Source organism: Cervus elaphus, chromosome 18 (genome assembly GCF_910594005.1).
Source record: "Cervus elaphus chromosome 18, mCerEla1.1, whole genome shotgun sequence".
In the NCBI taxonomy this organism is placed as follows: domain Eukaryota; kingdom Metazoa; phylum Chordata; class Mammalia; order Artiodactyla; family Cervidae; genus Cervus; species Cervus elaphus.
In genome coordinates, this window is record NC_057832.1 from 45,074,926 (window position 1) to 45,092,912 (window position 17,987).

General features: G+C 35.9%; 1 protein-coding gene across 6 annotated transcripts in view; it reads left to right on the forward strand.

The window, feature by feature from the left end:
• Positions 1–17,987, forward strand: part of SEMA3A (semaphorin 3A) — a 501,460-nt gene that overhangs the window by 14,417 nt on the left and 469,056 nt on the right. The window lies entirely within an intron of this gene.

A 17,987-nucleotide genomic window follows, 5' to 3' on the forward strand; every position in this document is an offset into this window, starting at 1 on the left:
AGTTCCGTTCCCTGCTAGAGGCTAAACTTCGTGGACACAGGCCATGGCTTCTGCCTCCATGTGTGCGACACTGTCATGGCAAAGTAGGTGTTCACTAAATTCTTGATAGAGAATTGGCAATTCTGTCCTGTAAATGTAGATTGAAGGGTCTTTACCTTCATTCTCTATGCCTCATTTTCTGTTTAATTGGCTATTAGCTGGAACTGATTGATAGACATGAAGACTTTTTTTAAGAGAATTGGCAGCTATGTAAATATAGCACTTAACCTTAAGCACTCAGCCATTAACCTTAATCACTGTCCATTAACCTTAAAGCACCCCAGGTTTCTCCCTTTACAATCCCCCAAAGCAGACCCCCTGAATGCATTTTTTTAGCATTGAAAAGAATCTTAGTAGAATGCTTTTATTGTTCTGTGAGTGGCTATAAAAACATTTGAAAGAGAACATTTGACTCCATTTCTTTGCATAGGTACTAATTCATTTTCCAGGTGTTCAAAGAAAGATTCAAAATGAGAAAATTATTTTGAGGAGATTGTTAGTATATATTTGAGAAAAAGACAAAACAATGCTTTTTTTAATTGAACCGTTTATAAGATTTATAATCATTGCAGTGTCATATCGCTTTCTAAAAACCTATAAATTTATGAAAAATAAATAAACTTTTCCTATAGTTGTTGCTGAAATCTTGTTTAGTATTAACTCCAGACATGGAAAAATAACCAGTTATTTTAAGAATAATGACTGCCTGAAATATTTTCTATCCAATTTCAAATAATAACCGAGAGAAGGCTAAATGGAATTTTTTCTTTAAAAACAATGCTTTAAATTTGTTCTTGTAAGTATTCTTGTTTGTAGATATAGCCAATTTTATTGAAATAATAGCACCCATTTTCACAATCCTTTGTAGTCTGCAAAATTTATATTTTCTCTTTTGGATGTCTCAGGAGAAGTATGTATAATAGCAATAATTGTTATTGGAAAGAAAATGTGTTAATTAATGTATTCCAATTTATTGTGTTTGTTTTATATCATGGTTTTATTTTTGCCAAGATATACATTCACATCCCCTATAAATGTAGTAAAATAATGTTACAAATTTGCACAAAGTTTTGTGTGTAATTTTATATGCAGTTTTGTTTTACAGCTTCAGTCTTAAAAGGAAAACAATAAGTCAGAGAAGTTCTCATTGTATTCTGAACATAATACATCTTAGGATGGTGGCTGGGGCTGAAGCAGTCACAAAGAGCACCTTGCTATATTCAGGAAAGCAACTTGATACTAATGGACTGATTATTTTTAGATTTGCAAAAGTGCTCAGTTTTGCTGCAAGTCCCAGAGGGAACTGAAACTAGGATGTGTGAGCAACTGAGGGCAGAGTAGGGTCTCCTTTACAACTGCATTTCAAGGTGCATTTTATGAACGTGAAGTCTCATCGGAAAAACAAGCCAGTGTAACACTATGACTTCAACTCTAGAAGGATGTTACCTCAACATCAACTGGTTAGCAGTTCCCTTGGAATTTACAGTTACCTGGGAAAGAAGGTGATAATGAGAGGGAGACTTGGCAGGAGAGTCCAAAGGAGCTCCACAAAGGCAAACCAAATCCAATACTGACCATGCATTTTGAGAATTAATCAATAGCTTTCACAGAAAGTACTCTCCATAGGTTTACTTCATTCTGAGCAATTTTGTCATTTGTTCATTCATGACCCAGAGGATGCTCTTACAGGTATAAAGATCCTATGGCTGTAGCGATGAGCTGCTTTTTTTAAATTTAATAGCTTTCATATTCCCATGTCACTATGTATAGCTTAGACATATCTGTATACATTACCATTCTTTTGACACAAAGTGATGAAAAATATATGCAGATTTAGCTCTGACCTTGAGCAAATAACTGGAAGTAAATTTCTGACCGTCTTTGTAAACCTTTCCAATGTATACATTTATTCTTTTAATAATATTACTTGAGGAACCTTGTTACTTCAAACGCATTTTTTTTTGTCATTTCTGTCATTGAATCAGTATTGTAAACATATTTGGGATGTATTTTTTAGGTATTTTATTTTTACAAACATGTTGCAGTTACTGTTTTATAATGCTTTTTACTTGCAGAGGAACAACTAGGAATAATACAAGTTTCTTTAAGATGAATTGAATATTAAATGCTATAATAGAGGCTGGATACTGGAAAACTGATTAAAATGTTATTAATTTTTCTTCCTATAGAAATTGGTTAGGAATAAGAAGTAACGGTAGCCATGTCCCTAAGTTATAAGAAATAGTTAGTTTAATTTGCACTTAGTAGTGTTATAAACTTATCTGGACATCAAGCAAGTTATTGTCTTACACTGGGTTCTCAGGGGCAGTTTAAAGTCTGGATTATAGAAAATGTAAATTATTTTCTATGCTTTTTCTCTGCTTTTAATGTATCACTCTGGAGTATTTGTTGTTTGCAGGAGAAACACAAGATTGTAATAATTTAATAGATGAATATTTAAATAGAAAATCAGTTTACACAGTATTAATAAAAGACATAATTTTTATATTTGCTTATTATGTTTGTCTTTTAACTTGGGCCCCTCAATGCCTTGCATATATTAGACATTCTTATTATTTGTTGAATAAATTTTTTAATTATTCTGATTAAGCACTGTCTGACTAACTTAATAAAGCTTAACTTCAAAGTTTATCACTCTACTGATTATTAGTTCTAAATGTTAGCTCTACATTTGGATAGCTGCAACATATTTAAAACATTATTTTATAGCTCCCTTTTCTTTCTTTTTTTCTTATTTTTAAAAAGATTCTTAAATTTTCTGTGAGGTTGACTTTATTTTCATGCTCTTCCAAAATGAATTTTAACCTAGATTTGTATTAAAACTGGAGATATTCTTATCAGGTGAGCAAAGCAGCCAATAAGATTAATGCTGAAACATTTTAGAGAAAACTACAAGGGTAGAGGCTATTCTATAAGGAGGAATAGAGAGAAGAGCTGTTCTGCTTTGACCCTTGTGTTTCATGTGAGAACAGGAATGAGTGCCCAGGTAATCAGGATTTGTGTAAGTAAATCCATATTTCTGTGCGTATCACCCATCTGCTAACAAAATATTTGCTCAACTCTAATTACTTATCAAATGTTGAGGAAAAGAAAATAAATAGGGATCTTTCCTACTTCCCAACTAAACCACCAGTTTGCATGTCATGTGAATTTTCTTCCTTAAAAACTGTACCTTAAATTCATCTTGATTTTATTTTATCTGTAAAAGTGTTAGGTCAGGGTGTCCTGCGCAGCCCAATGAAGTCTGTTTCAACATCTATGTGACTGCATTTTCTCACTTGATCTTTTTTCAAACATTAAGTAGGAAGGAACTTAAGAAAATGGTATCTGTTTCATATGGGTTTTTCAACCTTAAGACAACAAGTCAACACACCACCATCACCGTAAAACCAATGACAAGACAGTATAACAACTCATCACATGCACAGACACCCTTGCACCAGATGAACAAGCAAACACACAAGCAGATATAAAAAGCAAACCAACTGCAAAAACAGTTTCTGCCTCTCTAACAATTCATCATTGCAAAAAAAAACCTCAGATTGAATGTGTATTGTCAAAATACACTTTCACCAGGGAGTGTGAAAGGGGCTATATCCACCCCCCCCCCCCCCCCCAGGCTCCAGCACTCCTGGGATGCAGGACTCCTGGGGGTGGGGGTGAGAACTCTGGCGCCTTGAGCCCATCTGAGGCCTTCTGAAAGAAAAATGATGTCACAGATGTTTCACTGTTTTTTCCTCATCCTATTTCATTCTCTTGTACTGCTAAAGATTTTGCCTCTCTTTTCAGTCCCTTTTCATTTTTTTTTAAACTTCTCACATTTCTCCAATGCTCTCTGATTCCTTTAAACAGAGGGACAGTTCTTCTGACCCAGTATAAACATTCATTCCCACTGGTCCTTTGTACTTTTTTCTCAGTTTTTGCCAAGGATGGGGCTTTTCCCCCCAGGGTAAATGTGCAGGTGTAGGGATCATCACCTGCTCTTGCCCTACCTAGGGATTTGCTGAAAAACACTGGCTATTAATTAGCATTTTATGATGTACTTTGCACTCTTCAGAGGAAACTATGTAAGTGCCAAATAGTAATAATTCAGTTTTCTCTCATTTGGGTTCTGTATGTACCAGTTCTCACCCTCCTGAGGAGGAAAAAGGTCCTATTCCTTATTATACCTGCCTAGAAGATAAAAATATCAAGGGTAAAAGCCGCTACAAAGAGGAATAGTTGTACTCATTTCAAAATGATTTTAAATACTTCTCTCGAAAAAAAGAGCAGTGAGCATAACTGTAAGAGGAGGAAAATACACCACCCACACCCCAACCAGGCCCAGAATTCTATGCAGTATGAAGGGAGCAGAATTTCTCACCTGTGCTTCCTGTAGTTCTTTCACAATCTGGGAAATCATTTCTATCCTTTATTGTGCTCATCTTTGCTTGAAATGTTCCCTTGGTGTCTCTAATTTTCTTGATGAGATCTCGTCTTTCCCATTCTATTGTTTTCCTCTATTTCTTTGCACTGATCACTGAGAAAGGTTTTCTTATCTCTCCTTGCTATTCTTTGAAACTCTGTGTTCAAATGGGTATATCTTTCCCTTTCTCCTTTGCCTTTAGCTTCTCTTCTTTTCTCAGCTGTTAGTAAGACCTGGTGAGACAACCATTTTGCCTTTTTGCATTTCTTTTTCTTGGGGATGGTCTTGATCACTGCTTCCTGTACAATGTCCTGAACTTCCATCTATAGTTCTTCAGGTACTCTGTCTATCAGATCTAATCCCTTGAATCTATTTGTCACTTCCACTGTATAATCATAAGGGATTTGATTTAGGTCATACCTGAATGGTCTAGTGGTTTTCCCTAGTTTCTTCAATTTAAATCTGAATTTGGCAATAAGGAGTTCATGATCTGAGCCACAGTCAGCTCCCGGTCTTGTTTTTGCTGACTGTATACAGCTTCTCCATCTTTGGCTCAAAGGAATATAATCAATCTGATTTCGGTATTGACCATCTGGTAATGTCCATGTGTAGAGTCTTCTCTTGTGTTGTTGAAAGAGGGTGTTTGCTATGACCAGTGCGTTCTCTTGGCAAAACTATGCTAACCTTTGACCTGCTTTATTTTGTACTCCAAAGCCAAATTTGCCTGTTACTCCAGGTAGCTCTTGACTTCCTAATTTTGCATTCCAGTCCTCTATAATGAAGAGGACATCTTTTTTGGGTATTAGTTCTAGAAGGTCTTGTAGGTCTTCTTAGATCCATTCAACTTCAGCTTCTTCAGCATGCTGGGGCATAGACTTGGATTACAGTGATATTGAATGGTTTGCCTTGGAAAGGAATAGAGATCATTCTCTTATTTTTGAGATTGCATCCAAGTACTGCATTTTGAACTCTTTTGTTGACTATGACGGCTACTCCATGTCTTCTAAGGGATTCTTGCCCACAGTAATAGATATAATGGTCATCTGAGTTAAATTCACACATTCTAGTCCATTTTAGTTCACTGATTCCTAAAATGCCATCTCCTGTTTGACTACTTCCAATTTGCCTTGATTGATGAACCTAACATTCCAGGTTCCTATGCAATATTGCTCTTTACAGCATCAGACCTTACTTTCATCACCCATCACATCCACAACTGGGTGTTTTTTTTTCCCTTTGGTTCCGTTTCTTCATTCTTTCTGGAGTTATTTCTCCACTCTTCTCCAGTAGCATATTGAGCGCCTACCAACCTGAGGAGTTCATCTTTCAGTGTCATTCCCTTCTCCAGTGGACCACGTTTTGTCAGAAATCTAAGATCAACATTCAGAAAACTAAATCATAGCATCCGGTCCCATCACTTCATGGCAAATAGATGGGGAAACAGTGAAACAGTGGCAGACTTTATTTGTTTGGCTCCAAAATCATTGCAGATGGTGACTGCAGCCATGAAATTAAAAGATGCTTGCCCCTTGGAAGAAAAACTATGACCAACTTAGCACATTAGAAAGCAGAGACTTTACTTCACCAACATAGGTCCATCTAGTCAAAAGTATGGTTTTTCCAGTAGTAATGTATGGATATGAGAGTTGGACTGTAAAGAAAGCTGAGCACTGAAGAACTGATGCTTTTGAACTGGGGTGTTGGAGAAGACTTTTGAGAGTCCTTGACTATAGGAGATCTAACCAGTCCATCCTAAAGGAAATCAGTCCTGAATATTCACTGGAAGGACTGACGCTGAAGCTGAAACTGCAATACATTGGTCACCTGATTTGAAGAACCAACTCATTGGAAAAGACCCTGACACTGGGAAAGATTGAAGGTGGGCAGAGAAGGGGATGACAGAGGAAGAGATGGTTGGATGGTATCACTGATGCGATGGACATGAATTTTAGTAGGCTCCAGGAGTTGGTGATCGACAGGGAAGCCTGGTGTTCCGTAGTCCATGCGGTCGCAGAGAGTATGACACGACTGAGCAACTGAAACAGCTTTAGGTTCACTTGTCTCAATGACCGCCTTCACCATACAGAAAGGCCCTGTTCTAGGTGCAGTTTCTGCATGGTTCTATTTTTGGCATACGCACAATTTGTATCTTTCATCTATTTTTTCATTTAAAATATGGGAAGGCTGTTTCTCCTAGCAAGGAAAGTTCAGGTTTAGCTCATTTGTTTTTTTTTCTGATTATATCATCTTTAATATTACATTATGGTCAGAGAAATCTAAGAGAGACATTTTTCCCAAGGCCAAGAGGTAGAGAAAGAGAAAGAGTAGGACTTTTCCACTTGCTAACTGATGGGACTGAGTGCCATTGTTGCAATGATGTAACATACACCACTTTGTCGGGTGTTGAGCTGTACCGGTTCTTCAGTAAGATCAGGAACTGTGTGTCTCAGGCCTCTGGATTCTTCCTTCAACATAGACATGGAAAATAGAAGTATGATTCATTCCTGCCTTAGCATAGTGTTTTTATTTATATTTTCTTTTTAACTTTTTTTAATTTAAAAATTTATTTATTAATTTAAATGCTTTCCTTAGTGTCTTCACTGACTGAATGATTGGATATTTTTATCCATCCATTTTCATGGTAATTACAACATGTATTATATTTGACAAATATATAATACTAAGATTTATTCATGGATGGCATTTTAATGTTTTCCATTTCTCTTGTTCCGATAATCTTATTCCTTTGTAACTTAAAATTATGGAAAATAAAGTGATTATACATAGAAATATTAAAACTTTCAAAAGGAGTAAGAGGGAGGAAGCATATTTAATAAGTAGGTATTGGGTACTCTGCTTAACTCTGTGTATCGTTTGTTAATGTAATCTTTGTGTATGTGTGTGTGTCTGCATAGTTTCATTTTTTTTCTTTTTTTTTTTTTCTTTTTTTCTTTTGGTTTTAAACCCAGGCAATGTCTTCATGAAGAAAACATATATGATGATTCAAAGAGACTAAGTAAATTATTTAGGTTCGTGTCTAGAGTTAGTGGTAGAGCTGAGATTCAAACCCAGACCTGCCTAACTCCAAAGGCCAGTTTGTAGCACTGATATCCCATGTACAATATCCTTCTTATTGCCACTCTCACCGTCATTGGATGTGTTACCAAGGATATGTGTGTCACTCTGAACTTACAGCAATTCAAAATCTGTTGCTATTTATATTATCTGCCATTTGGGGTTGAAGTACTACTTTACTTTATGAATGTCCATGTTTTACTGTGTTTGAGATTTCCCTTTTCTTTAAACCTACTGATATGATTTTATCTGTAGCCTTGGTTTAGTGCACTGATATTCCCCTGAAATAATGTGGTGAAGTGCATTGTGGTAAAAATTTAAGAGCAGAATACTGATTTACCCCTGACTATATTATGTGATCCATTTTGGCACATGGATTTGTTTTTGAAAGAAGATTTTTGTTTAGCTCTAAAGTATTTAAAGTTATTTTGTTTGACAAACATTGAATGTCTTATCTGGTGAAATGGAGGGGCAGTTTTATCTGAAAAAGATGAGAATATAATAGGATAAAAGACAAGCAAAGTATGGATTAAAAGACAGAACAAACATCAGTGGTTAATGACCAGTAAAAATGCAATGAGTTTGAACCTATTTCTCAAATAATTAAGATGTGTCCTGAGATTTCCTCACCTTTAGTGTCTAGATGTTTACTTTAACTCCTCCTTATCCTAGATTCAAATCACATCTAAGTCCAAAGCCTTCCTCAAATTTCTGCCTGTTCCTGAAACATGTTGGTGTAGGGTAATAGGACAGTACAACTTGTGTTTTTCTTTGTACCTGACTTTTTGACTCTCAGCTACTGTTTCTTCAATTTTGAAATATGTTCCATTTCTCTTGATTTCACTTCCATGGATATATAAGCACACATATATATTCACATATGCTTTTTTTCTAGTATAGCCATAAATATTAATATTTTTTTTAATAGACTGGGCACTCAATTTGAAGTGAAGTAATCCCCAGAGCCATCTACTACTGTTCATTGAGTTAGTCTCTTAAAACTCTATTAAATTTAGTTAGCAATCAGTGTCAAGTCAGTGCAATTAATAATGATCCTGGGCATTAACCTAAGCTACTGAGGGAACAAAAATTATGTCAGATGATTTGAAGGACCAGTATTCCTAATGTGTTGTTCACAATTAGAAGCAGCACATTTTTTATTGGAACCGGAGATCTAAAAAAAGGATTTCCCAAGTCAGCTGTAGGTATAAAGCATGTTTCCCTAGAAACCAGGGTGGAAAAAAAAATGCTTAGAAATATGGATGGTTTAGACTATCTCTTTTTGGCTGGGGGAATTGGGGATTTTGTTGCACTCTAGCAATTCCAGGTCTAGGTTTCATAACACTTTCATTCTCTCTCTCACCCATGAGGATATAAAGCCTTTGGGATAGGTTGCTAACACAATCTATTTTTATCCCTCAAAAGACTGGAATTATTGTCCTACAAATCTAAGCTTTGCTTTTTTAACATTACTGTAGATGTCAAGGTCTTTTGATTCTTCTTGCATCTGTTTATTCCTTTGTGCTATGGAAAAATGAGATATATTGAGCAACTATTCCAACATTTTATTAAAAATCTTATATTGAAAAAGACACCTAAAGATACTCCTTTGGGGATTTCCTTGCACTCCTTTAAAACTTTATATATCTGTTTAATAACGGAGATATAAATATGTTGAGTCAGAAAAATGTTATTCTTTTAAAATGATATTGTGTCAAGAAGTCACTCTGATTGCTAAAAAGAAATACTTCTGGGAAAAAACACAGACCCATACAGTTTAATATCATTTTGCTTGCAAGGCCACTCACAAGTGTTAACATTTTATGGCTCGGGACAGAAAAGAAAGATCCCAAAAGACAGGGAAAATTGTTTCATCCCAGTATCTATTGAGCTTAAGGAAACTTTTTCGTGTGTGTATTGCTGGTTTTGAACTTCAGAGTTTTTGCTGGAAAACATGACTAACATAATTCCCCATTTTAGTGTCTCTACTTATTTGTTGGAAGGCCTGTTAAACAAGAGATTTCTCTCTTCTTTTTTTTCTTCCTCCGTCTGCTCTCAGTGTTCCTGTCTTTACTGTTTGCTAGCCAGTAGAGAATCATAATCTATTTTTCCCACTGACCCAGATAAATTTATATATGAAATCCAATTATTTAAAAAAGATATAAAGTACAGTCTTGAAAGAGAAATAATTCAAATCTCACTCAGGCAGCCAAATGGGTGAATGGGGGCAAGACTGGGACAGGCCTACTTTTATCCCTATAGCACTCTTTGTAGAGTTTCTGCTAAGGAATATTGCCAAGTAAGAAGCATCAAAAAATTAAAAGATAATTGGAGGAGGAGTTCTGGGATTTGTGTATAAACTTTACTCTATATTATACATAAGTAACTGTTAGCTCTTAGCTGTATGTAAGCCTCAAGTTTTTAGCAATAACTGACAGTTTCATTTCTAAATTCATTGTGCTTTTCCCTTAAGTTAAGTCACTGAGGCCTAGTATGTATTCTTCCATGTTCTCACCTTCTGTAGTGTGGTTTTTTTTTAAATTTTTATTATTATTTCATTTTCTAGCAATATTTCACAATTCTTACTATCACCTATTGACTACAAGATCATTTATTTCTCCTCAAATTCTTTATCACATAACCTAGCTATAATATAGAATAAAATGTAGCTTTGATTAGGAACTCAAGTTTGGCAAATTAAAGAAAAATAAAAATGAGGATTATTAAGGACTTTGTTTATAAGAAAAGCCCTTCTCCTTAGTTAATTTTGACCTTGAAAATTCTGATAACAGAAACAATAGAGGATTTATGAACTCTTTATGAATTATAACCATACAGGAATCCGAAGAACTTAAGGAATCTCTGAACGACTTTTTTCTCTTCTTCCCATTCTTCATTAGATTATCTAGCAGTAAATTTAGTAATTGGTGAATATTTGGTCATTGTGCTAGTCTAAAACATAATGAAATATTTTATGCTTTAATTTTTGTTTAACTATTAAATGTTTTTGTTTCATTTTACTCTTTATTTCATTAACAATTTTTTGAAAAGATTAATAGCACAGATAGCTGTTATTTCCAATTATTTTTAAGTTAATATTTTTCTTTAGTCTATATTCTTCATGAATAGAACACATATCAGCATGGTTGGGAAATAAAATTAGTTACTGTGATTATATGAAGAAATTGCCTCTTGGTAATAACAACAGATTTATCACTAAGACATCTCATTTTACATAAGTAGTTAAACTACCATATAAAAGCAATGTGGGAAGTCATACAAATTGAACCAAGTTACAGCCATATTTATTAGAAGAATGCTTTTACATCTTTCAAAAGCACTTTTCACACATAGCCCATTTAGCACATGTGGGCAATCATTTAGATTAACAACAACAAAAAACTTCTAATAATCACCAGTTACCATGTAAAAGCACAAAACCCTTCCTTATGTCTGGGGACACAAAAGAAGGAAGTAAGGTAACCTGTACTTTATTATTTTGTATCAGATGGGAAGCTTTTTCTAAACTTTAAATCCAACTGAAAGCAGCTGCTGGAAAAATATCATTACCCTGTACCTTAAGCTACAAAAACCAATTTAATGGTGACATTTTATTTTGTTCAGATGGTCTACTCTTTTCTTCTGTTTAAACCAGTAAATCCTATGGAAACTGTATCTGGATGAAATCACTGGAAGGTGAAGGCCCATGACCAAAAACATTCTTTAAAGATTACAGGGATGTAGTAGAATGGGATAGCAGCACTAACCAAGAGCAAAGGTCTCCCAAAGACAGGAAGTAATATTACATCATTCAGATACACAACCACATTTTCCTTTTCCTAGAGGGGATAGAAAGTTTATTATTCAAAATATCAATACATAAACCATGTAATTACTTTTAAAACACATGTGCTGTGCTTTTCAGCTTCAGCCTGTTTGTATTTGAAATTTTATAATAATTACTTCTAACCTGTCCAGGTTAAAGCTTTTTCATAAATATTTCTTCAATTTTGACCATTTTATTTGGTTTTACTGAATTAAAATGGAAAAAAAAAAGAAAATCACCACTCTCTCTCTTTGCACACGCACACATGCACATATATATAGAAAGTCACAATCAAAATTTGAAAAGCAAGCAAAATGTAACACTAAGACTGACCTAGCTTTTTCAAAAATAAATGTATTTTACTACAGAGAGACAGCTTTAGTAAAAAGAAAACAAAAACAACTCAATATGAATCTAATAGTCACCTTTTAAAAAAATTTTTTAGTTGGAGGAAAATTGCTTAAAAATGTTGTGTTGATTTCTAATGTACAACAGTGTGAATCAATGATAATTACGCATATATTTCCTCCCTCTTGAGCCTGCCTTTCCCTCCCTCATCCGAGCCCTCTAGGTCATCACAGAACTCCAGGATGGGCTCCCTGTCATAAATCTTTATTAGAAAAACCTCAGAACCAGATTGTTTAATCTAGCACTAACTTTCATTGAAAATGATAGTGAGCAGTGTCTCTACTTCTTTCACTAATTTTTGTTTATAATTCATTCTTAACTGGTAGCATGTGTTTGTTCATTCATTTACTCGTTCATAATTTATAGCTTATCCCTGGAAAGGACTTAAAATAAAAGTTATAGATAACAAAAGGCCTTTGACTTAAATAGTTGATAAAAAACAAAGAGAGGGAGCAATTCTGGTCAACACTGTTGCATTGATATGAGCATGCAATAAAGATCCAAGTTTCATTGCATGCAAGAATCTAGCAAAGTGCTTTTGTAATGACCCTAAATGCAGTACACTGAGCACCTGCTGTGGATTGTAGTTATAACCTTTACGTAAGTGAGATAGCTTTGCCCCTTCGGAATGACTCCCAGGTGGTCCTGGCACAGCCTGGTCACATCTGCTAGGTCTTAAAAAGATGAGGTTGAGGGTTCTACATGCTGGCTTTGTGCCATATGACCTTGCTAAAAATTTTGTGCAAGAAAAGAAAGCAAAAGTTCCCATTATATGGAAGAAGAGAGTTCCAAATTAAAAATGCTGTATTGGGTGCCTCCAACGGGTAACTTTTCCTTTGTGGCCCTAAATTTTTTCTAACTCTTAAGTGAGTTTGGAGTGACACATCATTTCCAAGGATTTGTTCTTCTCTCAGAGTTCTTAGCAAGAATTTCATCTCACTAGTGGTGGCTTGGAGCTTCCCAGGTAGCACAGTGGTAAAGAATCTGCTTGCCAATGCCCAAGAGTCAAGAGACTCAGGTTCAATTCCTAGGTTGGAAAGATCCCTTGGAGTAGGAAAAAGCAACTCACTCCAGTATTCTTGCTGGTAAAATTCTGTGGACAGATGGAGATGGAGCTTGACGGGCTACAGTCCATGCGGACACAATGAGCTGGACATGACTGAGCATGCATGTAGTCATAGTCATAATGGTGGCTTACATTGAGTCTGTCATTTGTTCATTCAACAAACATTTCATATAGGGCTCGATTAATTATGGTTTCTATCTCCTTCGGGCTTAGATTTTTAGCAGGAGAAACAGAAGTGTAAACAGATTATTAAAGAATAGAAAATGGTACTATAATATTGTTACTTGAAGTTATGTTGAGGGAAGCATGTAATTCGTCTGGTGAGCTCAAGAAAGCAGCTGTCTTGAATAAGAGTGCAGTATGTAATCACTATCAAGGAAAGAGGGAATGCCATTTCTGGAAGAGAAATGGTCTATGTAAAAGGCAGATGGTGAGGAAAGGTTGAGAAATGAAAAAAGAATTCTTAGAAGGTCAGTGTTGTTGGAATGCACTGGAAATGTGAAAGTGGCTTTAAAAATAGATAGAGGCCAGATCATAAAAGGAATGTCATGAAAATTTTGTGTAGTTCAGTGCTTAGGGTCATAGACCCAGAGTCCAATGCCTGGAATGGATTTCTGACTTAGTCATTACATGGTCTGCATCTTACAAAAATGTATCTAACACCTATTAACCTCAGTTTCCACATGTGCACATGTGATTAGATTTCTCTCTTATAGAATTATGCTAAGGAATAAATTAACTCATACTTAAACTGAAACTTGAAATACACAAGAAAAACTGAAAAATGCAAAATTGCTCATTGAGACACCAAATCACCAAGTGTAGATTTTTAAAGGGAATTCTTGAGCACTGATAATATTTTGAAATACCTTTCACTTTCAAACTGTTTATTGGCTGAATACAAAGAAAGAGGAGAAGGATTCATGAAGAAATTATGATCACAACAAACAAGACCAGAAACTATAAAACTCCTAGAGGAGAACATAGGCAAAACACTCTCCGACATAAATCACAGCAAGATCCTCTATGACCCACCTCCCAGAATATTGGAAATAAAAGCAAAACTAAGCAAATGGGACCTAATGAAACTTAAAAGCTTTTGCACTACAAAGGAAACTATAAGTAAGGTGAAAAGACAGCCCTCAGATTGGGAGAAAATAATAGCAAATGAAGAAACAGACAAAGGATTAATCTCAAAAATATACAAGCAACTCCTGAAGCTGAATTCCAGAAAAATAAATGACCCAATCAAAAAATGGGCCAAAGAACTAAACAGACATTTCTCCAAAGAAGACATACAGATGGCTAACAAACACATGAAAAGATGCTCAACATCACTCATTATCAGAGAAATGCAAATCAAAACCACAATGAGGTACCATTACACGCCAGTCAGGATGGCTGCTATCCAAAAGTCTACAAGCAATAAATGCTGGAGAGGGTGTGGAGAAAAGGGAACCCTCTTACACTGTTGGTGGGAATGCAAACTAGTACAGCCGCTATGGAGAACAGTGTGGAGATTTCTTAAAAAACTGGAAATAGACCTGCCATATGACCCAGCAATCCCACTTCTGGGCATACACACTGAGGAAACCAGATCTGAAAGAGACACATGCACCCCAATGTTCATCGCAGCACTGTTTATAATAGCCAGGACATGGAAGCAACCTAGATGCCCATCAGCAGATGAATGGATAAGGAAGCTGTGGTACATATACACCATGGAATATTAGTCAGCCATTAAAAAGAATTCATTTGAATCAGTCCTAATGAGATGGATGAAACTGGAGCCCATTATACAGAGTGAAGTAAGCCAGAAAGATAAAGAACATTACAGTACAACAAACTGGAAAATTCTTAAAGAGATGAGAATACCAGACCACCTGACCTGCCTCCTGAGAAACCTGTGTGCAGGTCAAGAAGTAACAGTTAGAACTCGACATGAAACAACAGACTGGTTCCAAATTGGGAAAGGAGTACATCAAGGCTGTATTGTCACCCTGCTTATTTAATATGCAGAGTACATCATGTGAAGTGCTGGGCCGGATGAAGCACAAGCTGGAATCAAGATTGCCAGGAGAAATATCAATAACCTCAGATATGCAGATGATACCACCCTTATGGCAGAAAGTGAAGAACTAAAGAACCTCTTGATGAATGTGAAAGAGGAGAGTGAAAAAGTTGGTTTAAAACTCAACATTCAGAAAACTAAGATCATAGCATCCAGTCCCATTGCTTCATGATGAATAGGTTGGGAAACAATGGAAACCATGACAAACTGTTTTTGGGGGGCTCCAAAATCACTGCAGATGGTGACTGCAGTCATGAAATTAAAAGATGCTTGCTCCTTGGAAGAAAAGTTATGACCAACCTAGATAGCATATTAAAAAGCAGAGACATTACTTTGCCAACTAAGGTCCATCTAGTCAAAGCTATGTTTTTTTTTCCAGTTAGCCATGCATTGATGTGAGAGTTGGACTGTAAAGAAAGCTGAGTGCCAAAGAATTGATGCTTTTAAACTGTGGTGTTGGAGGACTCTTGAGAGTCCCTTGGACTGCAAGGAGATCCAACCAGTCCATCCTAAAGGAAATCAGTCATGAATATTCATTGGAAGGGCTGCAATAGCTGCAAAAGCTGAAACTGCAATATTTTGGCCACTTGATGTGAAGAGCTGACTCATTGGAAAATACCCTGATGCTGGGAAAAATTGAAGGCAGGAGTAGAAGGGGACGACAGAAGATGAAATGGGTGGGTGGCATCACCGACTCAATGGACATGAGTTTGAGCAAAGCTCCAGGAGTTGGTGATGGACAGGGAAGTCTGGGTGTGCTTCAACGGGGTCACAAAGAGTCGACACGACTGAGTGTCTGAACAGAACTGAACTGAACCTGTGGGCATCCATTCTCATGGAATAAGGGGTGATGTGGTACCACCTGCATCACTTCAGACCTAGAGAAGGGAGCTGCAGGTGGGAGGGTCCCAGCTGCGAACATCTGAATCACTCCCAAAGATGCTTCGGTAAAGGTGGTCACCTTCTACCACTTTACAGATCCAAAGTACCACCAGCCCTCCAGCCTGAGGCTGACTTGAGCAGGCAGTTGGAAGATCTATTGCTGAGTCAGTTTCATCTTAGTTGGATATGCATATTCTAATACTAAAAGGAGGCTGACTTAAGGTAATCAAATAGTTATCTTTTAAGGGCAGAGAATTCATGAGCTTGTCAGAGTTTTCTTTCATGGTTTATTTTCGCAGGAAAATAAAACCTTCCTTAACAGTGTTTTTGAAAGGGAGTCAAAAATGAAGTTTCATTTTGATATCATAAATGAACTTGTTTTACTTACCGGTTTAACATTAAGGCACCAAAATGAGTGATTGGTACATAGTGATTAAGTTTTGTGGTGTCATCAGCTATGCCAAGCTATGAAGTATGTCCTGGATAAACTGGAAAGCCATTATAAGGGGAGAAATATGATCAGAAAGTTTTGAGATAGTTTTGAGCTGAGGTTTGAACAAGTGTGTTGGGGAGGAGGAAGGAATTAGAGGAGGTCATTTAAGAAACTAATATCTTCCAAAAAAAAGGTTAATGCTTACAATGAAAGCAGTAGCCAAATTGGATGGAGTAGATTTGGCAGATTTTAAGAGGTAGGATGTAGGACTCAAGAACATATGATGGAATGTGAAAAATGAGGAATCACTGACTTTTCTGGTTTTCTGACTTGAGTGATAAGACATAAATGAAGAGGAATTGGTATTTCATTTTTAGTTTCTTAAGTTTGGCATCTTTCTGAGAGTTTCAGATAAACATATAGTTGGAAATCATCCATGACCATGAGTCAAGGCTGCATTAGAAATAAAAAATGAAAATTATAATTATCTATATAGCAATAGCATGCATGAGAACACCTATGAATAATATCTATCAAAGGAGAAAAGAAAGTCAGTGGTAGATCATATAATACTGTATCTGAAAGAAGCCTCAGGGATAAGTTAACAATGATTTTCAATATGCTTTAGCTTTATTCAAGTGAAACAGTACAAATCTAACATATAAAACCAAAAATATGGAGCCAGTTAATTGAGGAGGGAGACATGGGGAGGTCCTTACCTGTACAGTCAACCTTCACCCATTTAGAAAACCCCTCCATTCTTTCAGGGTCAGTCAGGGCTAACAGGAACAACTTGAAAATCACTGGTCTCCAATAATCTTCCCATATTTTTGTGCTATAATTGATATTAACCCCCCCAAAAAAAAGACACGTTTAATGTGTACAATATGATGAGTTTGTAATATGTGTACAACGCCTATTAAACCATTACAACAATCAAGGTAAGAAAAATATTTACCAATTTCAAAAGTTTTCTTCTGCCTTCTTGGTTCTTTTTGTTTGTTTTTTATATGTTTATTTTATGGTAAGAGCACTTAACATGAGATCTAGCCTCTTAACAAATATTTATGTCAATAGTACTGAATTGTTAACTATAGACACTATGTTGCACAGTAGATTTCTTGAACTTATTCATCTTTCACAACCCAAACATTACACCCATTGAATACAAGCTCTGCATTTCCCCTTCCCTTGCCTCATCATCTTTCCATGTAATATGCAAGGAACTGATCATAAAATAAACTAGGTGATTTAAAGTTGGATACAATCCAGATGCATTTGTGTGTGTCATAGAATTCAATAATGGTAGGGTCAAAACTTAAGTCTCTATCTCTCAGAACCATACAGTAGGTGACTTTCATAAGACACTCTGTGGGTCTCTATGTTTACTCCTCAAATAGCTCAGGTCCATGTTAAAATGTAAGGGAAAATGTCTGTATAATCAGGTGGCTTTGAAACAGCACTTCCTACTTCAATCCTCTCTTTTTTTGCTAATAGTAATGTATGCTCCTTCTTCAAAAATTTTAATGGATTTTTATTGGAGTATAGTTGATTTGCAATGTATTAGTTTCTGCTGTACAGCAAACTGAATCAGATATACATATATTCACTCTTTTTAAGGTTCTTTTCTCATATAGATCATTATAGATTATTGAGTAGATTTTCCTATGTTTTATACCAAGTTCTTACATATGTGTGTGTGTGTTCAGTCGCTCAGTCATATCTGACTCTTTGCGACCCCATGGACTGTAGCCTGCCAGG